Source organism: Aedes albopictus, chromosome 1 (assembly GCF_035046485.1).
Source record: "Aedes albopictus strain Foshan chromosome 1, AalbF5, whole genome shotgun sequence".
In the NCBI taxonomy this organism is placed as follows: domain Eukaryota; kingdom Metazoa; phylum Arthropoda; class Insecta; order Diptera; family Culicidae; genus Aedes; species Aedes albopictus.
The window spans coordinates 117,458,658-117,473,221 of record NC_085136.1 but is presented as its reverse complement, the minus strand read 5'-3'; positions in this window follow the sequence as shown (position 1 = coordinate 117,473,221).

The following is a 14,564-nucleotide window of genomic DNA, read 5'->3' as shown; positions in this document are numbered from 1 at the left end:
ATGGAATGTCATGTACGACGAGGTGTTGAGGTTAGAGTACCCAGTGGGAGTGGAGAATGTCGGATTTGCCGACGACATTACGCTCGAAGTCTACGGTGAAACGATCGAGGAAGTGAAGTTGACTACCGATCACTCGATCAAAGTTGTGGAGGCTTGGATGCGGTTCAGGAAACTGGAGCTGGCTCACCACAAGACTGGGGTGACGGTTGTTAACAGCCGGAAGTCGGAGCAGCGGGCGGAGATCAGTGTAGGAGAGTGTACTATCCTGTCAAAGCGCTTCGTCAAACACTTGGGCGTGATGATCAACGATAAGCTTACCTTTGGTAGCCACGTCGATTATGCCTGTAAAAGAGCCTCCACAGCTATTGCGGCACTGTCCCGGATGATGTCCAATAGCTCTGCGGCGTATGCCAGTAAGCGCAAGCTTCTGGCTAGTGTTGCTACGTCCATACTTAGGTATGGCGGCCCGGCGTGGGGCATCGCGCTAAGTACTAAATGCTACCGACGGAAGCTGGAAAGTACTTACAGGCTAATGAACCTGAGGGTTGCGAGCGCGTACCGTACCGTGTCACACGACGCTCTCTGTGTCATTACTGGTATAACCTTATCAGTGAGGACATGGAGTGCTTTGAAATGCGCGGCACAAGAGGCATACGCATGACTGCCGGGATGGTCTCTATGGTCAAATGGCAGCGCGCGTGGGACAGTTCCACCAAAGGAAGGTGGACCCATAGGTTGATACCGAGGGTAGAAAGTTGGATTAATTGGCGTCATGGGGAAGTTACATTCCACCTGACACAGGTCTTTTCAGGTCATGGTTGCTTCCGACAGTATCTACACCGTTTCGGGCATGCGGATTCTCCCGGATGTCCAGTGTGCAATGGTTTAGAGGAAACGGCGGAACACGTTTTGTTTGTTTGCCCGCGTTTTCGCACAATGCGTGACCGCATGCTTGCCACATGCGGGGAGGACACAACTCCGGACATTTGGTCCAGAGGCTGTGTAGGGATGAGGTTAGCTGGAACGCCGTTTCAACGGCTATCACCCATATCGTCTGGGAGCTACAGAGGAGGTGGCGCGTGGACTCAGAGAATGGCTAGTCCAGATGCAGTACAAGAGGTGGTCCAGGGGTTCGAAGTCGGCTTCGTAGGTCATACCGGTGCCCTGTGGTCTAGATCGACCCTTACAGCGATTAAGTGGCCGCGGAGAGGAAGTCCCGGTAGCGGTGCTGTCGTGGCGTCGGTCTACTGGGTTGGATCCGAGCCCGCAGTTGGAAAGGGGTTCCCGGCAAGAGACGGGGTAGGTGGAGACCCTGCTGTCAGCAACCTTCGGGTGCAGCTGATAGGGCCTGAAGGGTAGTGATACCCTTGCCTTCAGCAGGTCAGATCGGGTTGCACGTGGGCATCAGTTCTTGATGTCTGCAAAGCAGTTGGGCACGGGCGGGGTTGACCCTGCCCGCCTTCCGAGGACAAAGGGAGTGGCGAGGACCACTCGGGAAACTGGCTAAGCGCCAGTATGTTACCGTGATGGAATCTCCAGAGTGAGTCATCGATGTTCGTTGCTGCTAGGCTACGCAGCTCACCTTGATGGTGCGATGTGCACTAGCCCCTCTCTGAAGCAATGCCTTCTTGGTGGTTCCGGAGAGACGAAGGGTTTGGCGACCATAGGTATGTGTTTTAGTGGGTCGAGGAGAGACTAGTCCTTGCTTTTACTAGTGTTGTAGAAGACGGCCTTAACCCCACACTACCCTAACCTTCCTGTTAGGCTGTCTGTTGAGCAGATTATCCCCTTATGGTTTAGAAGGAAAAAAAAGTGTAGCTGCGCCTAGCTGCTCTTCCGTTGGCAGGGCCGCTGCTAGCTGCTGCGCGTAGTCTTGAGCCACTTCTACGTTACGCAGCTGCTCGATGTTGAGTTGCGGCGTTCGACTTCGACGCGTGGTGATAACTGTCGAAAGTTTTGAGCGCATGCATACAGCGACAAAGTAGTGTTCCGAATCTATATTCGCATTGCGATATGTGCAGACATTGGTTATATCCGAGAAGAATTTACCGTCGATTAGAACGTGGTCGATTTGGATTTCTGTTTGATGGTCGAGTGATCTCCTGGTGGCTTTGTGGATATCTTTGCGGGGGAAAAAGGTGTTTCGGACTACCATACCACGGGAGGCTGCAAAGTTTACGCATCGCTGGCCGTTATCATTCGATACGGCGTGCAGACTGTTTCGCCCGATTACCGGACTGTACATTTCCTCCTTTCCTACCTGCGCGTTCATGTTGCCGCCAACGATTTTCACGTCACGCGGCGGGCAACCATCGTATGTTTGCTCTAACTGCGCCTAGAAAGCTTCTTACTCGTCATCGGTCTCCCTTCGTGTGGGGCAGTGGACGTTGATGATGCTGTAGTTGAAGAAACGGCCCTTAACTCTTAACATGCACATCCTTGCGTTGATCGGCTGCCACCCGATCACACGTTGTCGGTCCTGTTCCCAGTTCATTGGTAGAAGGTAGCCGCTGGATGCCCGCTTTTCCACACTTTTTGTCCAGTCCAACAAAGTTCCTGCAACGACACGATGTCGAAGTTGCGGGGAAGTAGTTCATCGTAAATTATCCTGTCACATCCTGCGAAACCAAGTGACTTGCAATTCCATGTTCCAAGTTTCCAATCGTAGTCCTTATTTCGTCGCGTGGGGCTTTGCCGATTGTATCGAGTCGTATTTTCTCCTATGTTATTCGCAATGGGGATTTTTACGGGTGGCTTATTGGGACTACGCCAACACTCCTGTCTCGCCGGAGGGCCATCGTGCCAGTTCTGTTTAACGTCCCAACCAACACTAAATAGATGCAAATACGAAATAAACGTTTTAACAAGATCAAAGCAAATCTAGCGACTTGACCGGACTACAAGAAACCTAAATGGGCTTACATATTTTCGTATTCCCTTTCGACAACTATTGAAAACAGATCGAATAAAGAACCCCAAAACAGCTTCAATCGTTCATTCATTTTTAAAGTTTCGCCTGTATATGAATAGCCCACTCCATGCTCTACTGTTTTAGCTTGCTAGAGACTTTGACTTTACGTAGGCATCTATGTATGTAACTCAAAGAACTTTCTTGCAGGATTCGAACTCCGTTGATGAGAGATGGTCAATCGGAACAACCGGTCATCACACACACGCACGACGGCGACAACGACGATGACGACCCGGAGCCAAAAAGCGCAAAAGCCGACCCAGTCCAGTCCAGTCCAGTCAGTCAGTCGTAACATAGCAAGGAATATATGAACCTTTTTGATTAATGGTCAGTTTTCGGCGTGCAGAAAAGCCATCAAACGGAAAGTGCCTCTCCGACGACTGACTGACCGACCGACTGGCTATTGGCCAACTTTGCGCCGAATTGCTTTGAACTCCGAAAAACAAAACCACCTCGTCCCTCGCCATCGCCTCTAGCCGGGGGAAGGGTCATTTGTTAAAGTGGATTGATGATGAGATTTGTTTTAATGTCTTGAGAACGATCTAATTTAGACGCTCGCTCGGAGTCCGGAGTTGGAGTCGAAGTCGAAGTCGCCGGAGTCGGGCGGTCATCCGCCGAGTTGAACCTGTTCGGGTCGTCCATTGCGATAATGGCTCGTGAGCGGGTTCTTTGTTGTTGGGACATGATAATCGATTTTCGAACCGTTTGGATTTATCTATTAGTTGTAATCGTTGTCGGTTCTAATTGGGATGAAATCTACATGCCGGGCAGAGTGCTTCTGTGCTTCGGAGCTATGTTGCCAGAAATCTGTCAGTGCAAAAATAGTTGCGAAATGTGCAGTCATGCACCTGAGCATAGACCCAGAATAGTAACTTAGATAGAGTGAATGATATTTTGATATTATGGGCATTAAACAGAACGAAAAAAAAAACAAATGTTTTTAACAACTCTTGAAGAAGCCTCTATTTTTTTGGTAATTGAAATTTGTTTTTCGTTTTTATCTTTTCAGGTACGCACAACTACAAGCAGATTTGAAAGCACAAAACTTCATTTATTTTTCGATTTGTATGCAGCTAAGAGAGCTGCAAATATCGACTTTTGAAAGCAAACTCTATACTGGAATTAGCTGAAGTTAGTGCAAATCTCCATTGCCACGCACGAGGTATTCCATTGCGTTCATATCTGGGCCGTTGTTTTGTAATTCAAAAAACATTATTATCTACATTCCATATTGACATTGTCAGGATCATGGTTTTTTTTTGGTAGAACAATGAGGTCTGTTCCGGAGCTGATCCGGAGCAAGAACCTGACGGTGGGTGCCCTCAACAGTGAGCCTTATCGCTCTGCAAACTGTCCAACCTGAGAAAACTTCCCATGTTGCTCCTTCATGCATCAAAACCCTTCGATCATTGCGCGCCATCTAAGAACCAGCATGGATGGACCGGGTGAGACCAAGCAATCTTCTTACCCCGTCCCTCCGACAGTCGGGGCACCACCCAATCGAAAGCCTCTAAGGGACTAGCATGAGTCGACTGTGGGGTTGGCCGGGTGAAAACCTTCACCGGATCTCAAAGACCCTGAAATCATCGCAAACAGTTTTTTCCACCAGGACGCGTTCCAGGTGGGATTTCAACGAGTGGTGGTTACTCTGGGCATACCAGCCCAGGTGGTAAGTGTCGCTGTCTTACTCGTAGCCTGCCGTGCGTTGGCAGTAACACAAATTCCGAGGATCCAATCTGGGCCAATCGGCTTCGCTCACGGCCACCCAAGGCGGTAATCCCTAGCTTCGAACCCAAAGCAAATGATCCGCTAGCTCGTGTATACCCAGAGGAGATGATAGACGGTGGGCTTGAAGCTGGTTCAAGTGGTAAGATCCACCACGTTTGCCTTGAATCACAGGTTGACACCACTCCAGCTTTTACGATCAGAGGATAAACCAGCAGTCAGGCTAAATTTATGCCAATAAGCCAGATCAATCCACCAACAGTCCCGCTTCAGGGTAGCACTCAGGAGGTTAACCTCCGGATTAGCATCAAGACTGCAGGCGACTTCGCAAGTCAGAATCTAGAACTTGAAGTCGGAATCTATTCACTCTCTGGATCACTCTAGGAAATGGCCGTTCATTCACGAACACTCTCAACAATGAGCTCGATAGAATCAATTTCACACCTTTCCTGCCAGAACATACCAACTTCTGCCTCTAAGGGAACCTCAATAGGTTCTACACTACAACATCCTGACCAACCTGGAGCTACGGCATAACAGTCGCCTGGACCACAAAAATTGGTGGTAATATCCAACATTTCGTTGTCATCGGGATACACTATTCGATTCCCTCCAACGACGTCCTGGACTTGGAGTTGGCCTGAAGGGTGACAATCACGATCGTCAACGTCAACCTTTCCGGTGGCTCTCTGCCAAACGTAGGCAACCAATTAGATAGCATCCTTAGCAGCACATCGGAATCGAAGAGGCTCGGAGACCTCAACGTCCGTCACCCGGATTGGGGTGGAGGAAGAACCGACCCCTGGTAGAACTGCCCACCTTAGAACCTTAGAATAGAGCATAATGGGCGACACTAGTTTTTCATAGCCGAAACATCCCGAAAAAATCCGAAAATAGACGAAAAATCCCGTAAAAGCTATGTCGACTTTTGTGGGATATTCCGTCTTATTTTGGTTGTAAAAACTTGTGTTGCGTTTCCCCCTAGAACAGAGTATAACAAATATAGACTACATTTTAAATGCACCGTGCCTCACTTGGGATGACATGCAACTATGCAGATAACGCAGCTGAACCTGAACCACTGCGGTGCAGCTCAGCAGCTGCAGTTTCTAAGTGGAGGACGGATATCGCCATCATAGCGGACCGATACCAAGTACCCGCCGGCAACGGCAATAAGGTCGCGGATGGGTTTGGAAAAATGGCAGCGATGTGAACATTGGCGTAAATAGGGGGTGGCCAGGGGGGGCCTGGCCCCCTCCAGAATAATCCATTTTGGAAAAAAATCACGCAATTCAGGCGAAAAGTATCATTTTAGTATAAAAATTCTACATCGACATGGCCTTGGCCCCCCCCTAGAGCCATGACCTAGTTACGCTTATGGATGTGAACGACGGGTCCAGGAGTTCGTAGGTGTTCCTATCCCTAATCAAAAAACCTTAGAAGTGCTAGGAATCACACTGGATCGAACGCTTTCTTTTCGCAACCATTTTGGCAAGGTCAAGGACCGCTGTAAGACTCGATTAAACCTGCTCAGGGCGATAGAGTAAGGTGGGGCAAAAGTTCGACCCTAGTTGAAAATTCAATTTTTTGCAAGAAATCGAAGCAGATATAAATAAATGAATACCGTGTGGTGATTTTACCATCCATGAGCTAAAATTTTGCTGGACAAAGGTACGCCAAATGTCTTTTCAATTTTGAGTTACAACACTTTTTGTATGTGTGTGTCTAATTCGAACTCTTGCCCCACCACTGGGGCAAAAGTTCGAATCGAGTGTTTGTGATATTTCGCTAACCGTAGCACACTATTTCGACACTTTGGTAATTGGAATACATAAAACCAATTAATATTTGATGTTGGAACTGGAATACACTTTAAAGTTCGATCTGGATTTTACCCAAATTAGGGTTAAACTTACTTTACCAAAAAATAGTAGTTTTCCGCCAAATTCAGATAAAACAACATTTTTTTCAACTTAGATCGCATTTTCTCACTTATTCCATCATTTTTAGAGATAATATGTACATTTTGCCGAATTTTAGGGTTTTACCTAAAGTTGCCACATGACTCGAACTCTTGCCCCACAATTCGAACTTTTGCCCCACTATGTATAAAATATGATTTCCAAATGTTTTTTGCAAAAAGTTATGCATGCTAAAGCATCTTCAAAATATACCTAGTTACGCCCCAAAATAAAATATCGAATTCGATTTCATTACAGTTCCATTCCATGTGTCGGAAGGACCATCGCATATTACAATTTTTTGATCAAAAACCAACATTTTGTCATAACTTTTCGAAATATTGATCAATTTTCATAATTTTTGGAGTGAATGACTCTTTTTCAAAAAGGCTTCGAACAACCTTGACACCCAAAAGATATAATTTGAATTAAGCTCAAAAACTTCAAAAGAAACTTTTGCCCCACTCGAACTTTTGCCCCACTTTACTCTATCTGGGAAGCGTACGCGTAGTGACCGACAATCCCGTCTTCGAGTAGCCGATGCTATTATCACCAGCCGATTTTTTTTTATGGGGTCGAAATCACTTGCCGGGCGGGCAACGGAGCAGTTGCTGAATATACTAGGACCAGTTTATAACGGGGCAATCCGCACTATAACTGGTTTACTACCGTCAACACCTGCCCTAGCAGCTTGTGCCGAGATAGGTGCACTACCGATTTAACATAAGCTAACTTTGACGATCGGCTGCCGAGCCGTCGAATATCTACAGAGCACAGTCGACGATGGGTCCGTTGGCTTCCTCGGCAACCAAGCCAACCGAGCCCTAGCGGATATGGCCATTCCTCGGCTTCCCCCGGTGGCTGGACTCTACCGGATCGTCCCTAGAAGCTGGGCGGCATAGAAGCTAATGGACGTATCCATCAAGAGGCTCTTCCGAAAAGGCGCGAACCCTCAAAATGTCAGGGCCACTTTTGCAAAAAGAGTTTGTGAGAAGTATCGAGAAACGAGGATCATCTACACTGAGGGTCTTAAAAAGAACGAGTTGGTTGGCATCGGCACACATAGCAAGGACTACAACGAGTTCCACCGACTAGGAAGCCTGTGCTCGGTGTTCTCAGCCGAGGCGGCAGCGATATCGCGAGTCATTGCCCACCGCCGCTCTGCCCCTCTACTATTCGTGTCGGATTCGGCCAGTGTACTCGACGCTTTGCAGACCCCTAGCAATAAGCATCTTTTTGTCCAGGAGATTCAGGATTTGCTGAACGAATGTCGAAATGAGGTCACCTTCATGTGGGTGCCGGGGCACTGCGGCATTAAGGGGAACGAAGAAGCTGATATGCTGGTTTCTCTCGGCCGTGACGGAGGACTCGTCACCCTGAAGATACCGGCGGACGATGTCAAGATGTGGCTTAGACACAGGATCCGAGAAGCGTGGGAGTCTCTCTGGTCGAGACAAATTCTTTTCACCCGGAAGATTAAACCGAGCCCACAGCGTTGGCCCGACCTGGCATCTCGAAGAGACCAAGTTGTCCTGTCCAGACTGCGAACAGGGGACATACTAGATTTTGCCATAGTACCTGTTCAGAGCTGAATACGGTAGAGCATTTCATCGCAAACGGCAGAATCCTAGAGGACCTACGTACTCAATATAACATTACGGACATCCAAAGCGCACCATCTCCAGATGAGGTCCGACAAACAACGCTATTTCTTTTTCTTAAGGACAAACGTCTTGAAATCCCGCTTCAACAGTGCATCAGAACTTCAGACGCACAAATCTTAAGAACCAAGCTTCAAACACTTCATTTCATTTCATTATTCTGTTCTTGCTCACTTGAGATAAGCTTAAAATAAGAAGATCAGGTGCACTGGTATTGTTTATGAAGAGATTTGTGCCCTCGAAATCGTGAGTAGGCCCCAAAGTCGGCCATTGCACAGTGGGAAAAATCGACCCAAAAAACGGATCTTTTAACGCCGCTGGTTTCGGTACGTGAAGTTGACCATTTCTGACGTAAAAAAATTCGAGAAATCGATTGGTGCTAATTTCATTCACCGCACGGCACGGGAAGTGGTCCATTTTGCCCTTTTTTCATACATAAACAGAATCAAAATGTTCTTTCAAACAACTAACACGACTGTAGATTATAGGAAATAGCTGCAGGTGTAATCAGAGGTTATTAGAAATCATAAACATTTATGAAAGATCCTTTTAAATGCTTATATTGCCCCATATGCCCCAACAACTACTAAAATTGGAAATTTTACATGATTATGAATGGATTTTTAATGTTACTGATTTGAAATTCTTTTTTGTTTGCATAAACAAAAAGTGTTAGATCTGTTATCACCAGAATCATTTTCAGTAGTTGTCCAATTTGCCCCATTTTGCCCTATCATCATAGAAAAGTGAGATTTATAATGTATTTATAAGAAACAGATACTGTAATGGAACGTTGAAATTAGTTTTAGTTGCAATTGGAAGCCAACAGCTATCGTGCGCATAAATGAAAGATATTTTCCCTATTTTGCCCTACATGCCCCTAAAACTGCTGAATGATAACATTTTTTCTATTGTTTTATAATGTCACTGGTTGCAGTACATGAAGTCCTAGATCATTTTTTTATATATACAAATACTGTTTATCGATAAGATTTAGAATCATTCACGGGAGGGTTCAAATAGCTGTCCATTTTACCCCAATTTGCCCTGATTTGTTTTTGCCTCATGTATGAATTGATTTCCTCCATTTGCTTATGTTAGAATTGATGGACTTTTGTTACTGAAACCAATGTAATCGAATTGACAGTTAAAACATGTGACTTTGGTGGGGAATACAGGGTATAATAAGCATTAACGTTAATCTCAATTTGTGGCATATATGCACACAACTGATTAAATGAGGCATCTTAAATATATATATAATTTGGTGCTTTGAGACGCCCTATTTAATCATATTAGCGCACATTTGACATATTTTATAAAATGCTTATTATGCCCTTAATTTCCCATCAAAAGCTGAAATTATAGAAAAAGTCATATATATGTCTTTTTGATAACATTGGTTTTAGTACCAATGCTAATAAGGGAAATTAATTTATTCATTACTTGACAAAAAAATCAGGGCAAATTGATTTATTCATTACATGTCATTTTTGTCATGTAATCAGGGCCAATTGAGGTGAAATGGACAGCTAATTATACCAATCCCAGAATAATTGCAGTATTATTCGTTAAACCGCATTTGTATGTATCAAAAATGATCCAGGCCTTCATGTTTTGCATCCAGCGACATTACAAAACCAAACAAAATATGTTATTATCCAGCAGTTTTAGGGGCATGTAGGGTAAAATAGGGAAAATATCTTTCATATATGCGCATGGTAACTGTTAGCTTCCAATTGCATCAAAACTAATTTCAACGTTCCATAGCAGTATTTGTTTTTCATAAATACATTTTGAATCTCATTTTTTCATGAAAATAGGGCAAAATGGGGCAAATTGGACAACTTCTGAAGATTATTCTGATGAAAAAAGATCTAGTGCTTTTTGTTTATGTCAAACAAATCAACTTCGTGCCAGTAACATTAAAAATCCATTTATAATTAGGAAATATTGTGAATATTCGATAGATATTGGGGCATATGAGGCAAAATAAGCATTTAAAAGGTTATGTTTTCGCACATAAGAGCGTCTGTGGTAGGAGTCAGAATCTGTCGGACACTGAACGATCATAATCGCGGTGATGATGAGCACTGATAAGGCAATGGATACATAATGTTCTGAACGCTACAACATTTATTTGACGGTACACCAGATACACTTATTCTTCTGTAATAACGACTGGATTTATTGAACTTAGCTTCACTGAATGTTTGAGTTTCTGACGGACTAGGACTGGGCACTGTACAACAAACTGGTTAACTTCTAAACGGTTATTAACTGGAATGAAGTTTTATTATGACTTATATAGGAATACACTGGATAATAACTGATATTGGCTGATGATGGCTAATTGTCCACAGGATAGTTTCTAAAGGCTATTATGGTAAGGTCAATCACCTTTAACTAGAAGATAATTCTACATTGTGGTCGTATTTGGCGGATAAATACTACAAGTACTGCTAGAGCGTGAGTGCAACTCATTTGAGTGCAACTGCGTTACGGATGCATTAAAGTCTAGCCGATCTAATCCGAACGTATCGTTTCTATCTACAAATATGCGTGAACAGGTTATTTCGTGTATTCTTATGATTTCTATTAACTTCAAATTACACCTGCATCTATTTTCAATGATCTACAGTCGTGTTATTTGTTTGAAAGTACATTTTGATTCTGTTTATTTATGAAAAAAGGGCATAATGGGGCAAAATGGACCACTTCCCGTGCCGTGCGGTGAATGAAATTAGCATCAATCGATTTCTCGTAATTTTTTACGTCAGAAATGGTCAACTTCACGTACCGAAACCAGCGGCGTAAAAAGATCCGTTTTTTGGGTCGATTTTTCCCACTGTGCATTGTGGCGGCCATTTTGGGATTCTAACAAGTCTGTCCTTAAAGATGCAGGGCTGTTCAATGAAATATAAAACGTCCTACTGCCTGTGGCTTGCCATTTCTGCCCCCTGTGGGTTCCAAGTCGGAACTTGCACGGGGTGGAGCTCTGAGGGAGACCACACCAAAGGCACTCTATTTGATATTGAAATTGTAACCACAAACCCGCCCAGACAACCAATTTACACGTATGTTCATGTTATACGTACTTTTATGCGGTAACGTTACATCGCATAAAATGCAGTAAAAGTGTTTTATGCGTACAAAAGTGGAGGCGCTATACGTGCATTGACGGAAAAATAATAACGCTATATAACTTCAGGCGATATCTTATGCGATGCACGGTGTGCACTATTGCGAAGTAATATATCATCTTAGTTTGTGCACCAATGCGAGTTTCACTGACATAATAAGAAAAGTACCAAGCGAAGTCGTATAATCATCGCAGTGCGCAATTATGCGAATTCAATTGGCACTTTGCGAGTCCGCTTGAATTCTTTTGCGAATAAGTAAAGTTTGTCGCAATAAAACATCAGAATATCGTCTACTACGATGTAGTTATATATTATAAAAGTTAATTTGCACTCTTGTATGATTTTACCAGATACATCGAAATAAGTTCAAAAAATAACATCATATGCGATGAAAATTGTCATTCAGCCGTATATGTATCCCGGGTAGAGGCTAATGGCAAACAAAGGACAAAATAATAACTGGTTTTGCCATCATATCTCGTTTTGCCATTCTTCTGTTATTATGAAATACTTAAAATGGCAAATCAATAGCAGACGGGCTTGGTGGTCTAGTGGCTACCGCTTCTGATTCGTATGCAGAAGGTCATGGGTTCAATCCCTGTCCCGTCCTTTTCATCCTACTTTGTATCTTTCTATCCACTTTCTCTCACTCTCTCTTCTCTACATATACAACTCATGTATATTCATATGTTCATAGCCATCGCTAGAACCAGAAACGAATTGAAAAAAAGTCGTTTCTTTCCCTTCCAACTTCCACTCACAGCACAGTGTATATATAACGCCTATAAGTTATGCAACCAAAGCGTGCTGTGCCGCTTGATCTTATTCACCTTATTCACCACACAATCTATCACGAACACTATAAATAACCCTATCCATGGATCGCATCACCGACCCAACGGTGACTCCCAGATCTCCCATCCTTTCCGTCTAACAAATACCCCAGTCCGTGCGGGTTGTGGGACGCAGAGTGCTCTCGGTCTCTAGTAGCAACAACCAGTACACTCTAACATTCCTTGCCCTTCCCAGCTGACTATAAGGACTTGGCCGGCGCCGTTATTGATCAAATATGCATGAGCTGCTAAAATTGCACTTTGAGAATAAGTGGAATGTCCCAGCCCCTTATTCAGTTGGATCACAGTGCAACTGGTACCAGTTCAGATCAATCACGGAGGAGCAACCATTGACACGTATAGTCAGAATTGATCGTTTGATCGTTGATCGAATACTTAAAATGGCAAATCAATAGCAAAATATACAATCATAGCAAATCTTGTCATTGATATGTTATTCATGAATAATGCTAAATAACACATCAATAACAAAAATTACTATCATGGTAAAACTTGCAACTTAGCACCTTTTATAATGAATTGTATAAAATATCAAAACAATAACATAATTTTCATTCCTAGCTAAATTTGTCATTATTGTGAGAAATTATTTATAAACATTTGGCCCCATAACATATTTTACTCTTAATATACCATTAACTATTATATTGTATATTTCAAGCATAACTTTTCCGCCTCGGGGCCCATATAGCCGAGGCGGTAAACGCGCGGGTATTCAGCATGACCATGCTGAGGGTGACGGGTTCGATTCCCGGTCGGTCCAGGATCTTTTCGTAAAGGAAATTTCCTTGACTTCCTTGGGCATAGAGTATCTTCGTGCCTGCCACACGATATACGCATGCAAAATGGTCATTGGCAGAGGAAGCTCTCAGTCAGTAACTGTGGAAGTGCTCATAGAACACTAAGCTGAGAAGCAGGCTTTGTCCCAGTGAGGACGTTACGCCAAGAAGAAGAAGAACTTTTCAATTCGACGTATCTCGCAAAAGTAAACAAATCCGGATTCTCAGCTGTGTGTTTGATTCGCAATGGGTTCTATTTGATGCACATCAATTTATGTTAGTATAGAACTCACACAATTAAAGAGTATAATTTGTAAAACGACGTATCTATCTACCCTTACAACCCTACGCTGCGCAAACGTTCCTAAATAGGAGAAGCCAGAGTAGATCGCGGGGCAACGGTGGCTACGTTCATCAAAGTGAATTTGATGTTTAAGTTCGTTTCGTTTTGAGTTTTTTTAATTTCCACAAAATAACTGTTTTTACATCGATTGATGAACTTAAATTTTATGGAAGAAAAAAAAAGAAATAGCTCATTTTACCTTTCTTCTGCTACTTTGAAATATTAACTGAATCTACCATTATTTTAAAATTGAATTTGAACAACTAAACCTATCATTATTTTGATCGCCACATAAACGGCTAAATTTGTTCTTATTCTGTTATCAATAACTCAAGAATATCATATTTTGTTATTCACCGACAACCGTTAATTTGGGTCTTATTTTGTTATCAATATCTCAATAATAACTTATTTTGTTCTTCAATTTTATCCGCATGCTTTACCATTACTTTTTTATTACAATGGCAAAATAAGTTATTTTTAAGTTTTTCTGCTACCAAAATTTTGTTATTATTTTTGTTATTTTAACTCTTATTTCAAACAAACAAATAACACATTTTGCCATTCAAACATTCTGTTTTAATGGTAAAATTTGCCAATCTTTTGCCATTAAGCTCTACCCGGGATGCGATAGTGAGTTAAAATAGTACTTTATGTGATCTACAGCGTAAATCCTTATGCAATTTCTGGTTGTCTGGGCGGATAACGACCCAGCGCAAACAACGGACTCTTCTAAGGAAACAAACATGCACTTTCTCAAGCTAATGAAAGATCCAGCCGACACGGACAACGATAAAACTAGAGGGTCTTGCCCGGGATTTCCCGGGACAAAAATCCCGGGATATCCCGGGATCTGAAAAATCCCGAATCCCGGGATATTTTTCCGAAATTCCCGGGATTTCCCGAAAATCAAAAAAATTATAGCAATAATGTGTTCAAATCTATTCACTTTAACTTTCGTGCTTTAGCTAATATTCACCCCGCTGACATAGTGCTGGCTCAGCGTGTCTGACTGGGTCATAATGTCCCCAATGTACGACTAGGGTTAAATCTTCTATATCAATTTTGCCATTTTTCATCCAATTCTACGGTAGCTAATTATACTAAAAATTTTTTGGCAGAATTCA